Source organism: Manis javanica, chromosome X, assembly GCF_040802235.1.
Source record: "Manis javanica isolate MJ-LG chromosome X, MJ_LKY, whole genome shotgun sequence".
Lineage (NCBI taxonomy): Eukaryota > Metazoa > Chordata > Mammalia > Pholidota > Manidae > Manis > Manis javanica.
This window is the reverse complement of record NC_133174.1, coordinates 78484319-78486220: the sequence shown is the minus strand read 5'-3', so window position 1 is coordinate 78486220 and position 1902 is coordinate 78484319. Positions and strand designations below refer to the sequence as shown.

The following is a 1902-nucleotide window of genomic DNA, read 5'->3' as shown; positions in this document are numbered from 1 at the left end:
AAAGACCCGTACACTGATTATTTCTGCTTTTGTGTAAAGGTACTCCAAATTTTCACCTATAGCTTATCATCATGCCTCACATTTAGAATTAATACCTTGTTCTGGTTACTTGTTGGTATATATACCCAGAAAATCTTTCAAATTGTAATAGAAAATCTAGAACCAATGAAAGTAACATTAATTTAACTACAAGAAAGTTAAGAGAGTGCTTGCTTTGGAAGCACATATACTAAAATTGTGACGATACAGAGAAGATTAGCATGGCCCCTGCTCAGGGATGATGTACAAATTCAGGAAGCATTCCATATTTAAAAAAAAAAGAAAGAAAGTTAAGAGAAAGTTAATATAAATAGTCAATGAAGAATCTTCTGATGGTTTCACATGAGCAACATGGTGGTTACAACATTCACTCATGTTATCAAGTCCCCACCCCCACACCCCATTGTAGTCACTGTCCATCAGCATAGTAAGATGCTATAGAGTCACTACTTGTCTTCTCTGTGTTGTACATCCCTCCCCGTAACCCAACTACATTATGTGTGCTAATCATAATGCCCCTTAATCCCGTTCTCCCTCCCTCTCCACCCACCATCACTCACCCCTCCCATTTGGTAAACACTAGTCCTTTCTTGGAGTCTGTGACTCTGCTGCTGTTTTGTTCCTTCAGTTTTGCTTTGTTGATATACTCCACAAGTGACTGACATCATTTGGTACTTGTTTTTCTCCTCCTGGTTTATTTCACCAAGAGTAATATTGTCTAGCTCCATCCAAGTTGTTGCAAGTTGTAGGATTTGTTTTCTTCTTATGGCTGAATAATATTCCATTGTGTATATGTACCACCTCTTCCTTATCCATTCATCTACTGATGGACACTTATGTTGCTTCTGTATCTGTCTATTGTAAATAGTGCTGTGATAAACATACAGGTGCATATGTCTTCTTGAATCTGTGATTTGTTTTCTTTGACTAAATCCTAGGAGTGGAATTATTGGGTCAAATGGTATTTCTATTTTTAGGTTTTTGAATGATCTCTACACTGCTTTCCACACTGGTTGAACTAATTTACATTCTCACCAATAGTGTAGGAAGTTCCTCTTTCTCCACACCCTCAGCAGCATTTGTGGTTCCTTGCCTTTTGGATGTTGGTCATCCTAACTGATGTGTGGTGATATCTCATTGTGGTTTTAATTTGCATTTATCTGAGAATTAGTGATGTGGAGCATCTCCCACTTTGTTTCTCCCTTTGACCAATTTTGATTTCAAAGGTAATTTGTCCCAAGCTGGGAAATTATTTTCCCGCCACAGTTACATATGGCTGTAGTCAGCAGAACCTCTGAACCCAAAATATGTCTTCATGGGTGCCACCTTTGGTCAGGCTGCCCCTAAAGATGGTGCAGAGATACCCAGAAAACACCCAATGGGTAGTTGGGAGGTCCCAGTGGCTGCAGTGGTGGAGACTGTGGCTTCACCCAGGAGCCCCCTATCCATGGGAATCCAAATAGGGGAGCCTCTAGTTGGCAATTGGTTTGAGGTAAAGCACCTTCTAGATGGGTGAGGCCTTTCCCATAATTGGGGAAGGGTGGAGACACCAGAAGCTGTGGAATTAGCCTTCTGTGAGACACAAGATTGCTTAGAGGCCGTGAGTGGCTGTGTAGCAGCCAGGATTGTCAGATGTTTGTTTCTTGAGACAGTGGATAGGGTTATTAAGGAGAGAGACACACTTTAGCAGGAGAGAGACACACATTCACAGGAGAGGGACACACTTTGGCATCACTTGGGGGAGGTGGGTGATGACCTATGGGAAAACAGGTCAGGCTCCTGGAGGATACCTTAGCAATGATGGAGGAGACAGCAGGAGAATCCTAGTTGCAGGAGGCCATGGGGGTTGGGGAGGAATGAGCC

General features: G+C 42.2%; 1 non-coding gene across 1 annotated transcript; it reads left to right on the top strand.

Annotated features, from left to right (window-relative positions):
• The first annotated feature begins 205 nt into the window (after positions 1-205).
• Positions 206-312, top strand: LOC118973196 (U6 spliceosomal RNA). The gene has a single exon (XR_005062438.1). It is a non-coding gene; the product is annotated as a U6 spliceosomal RNA (small nuclear RNA).
• Positions 313-1902: the final 1590 nt, after the last annotated feature.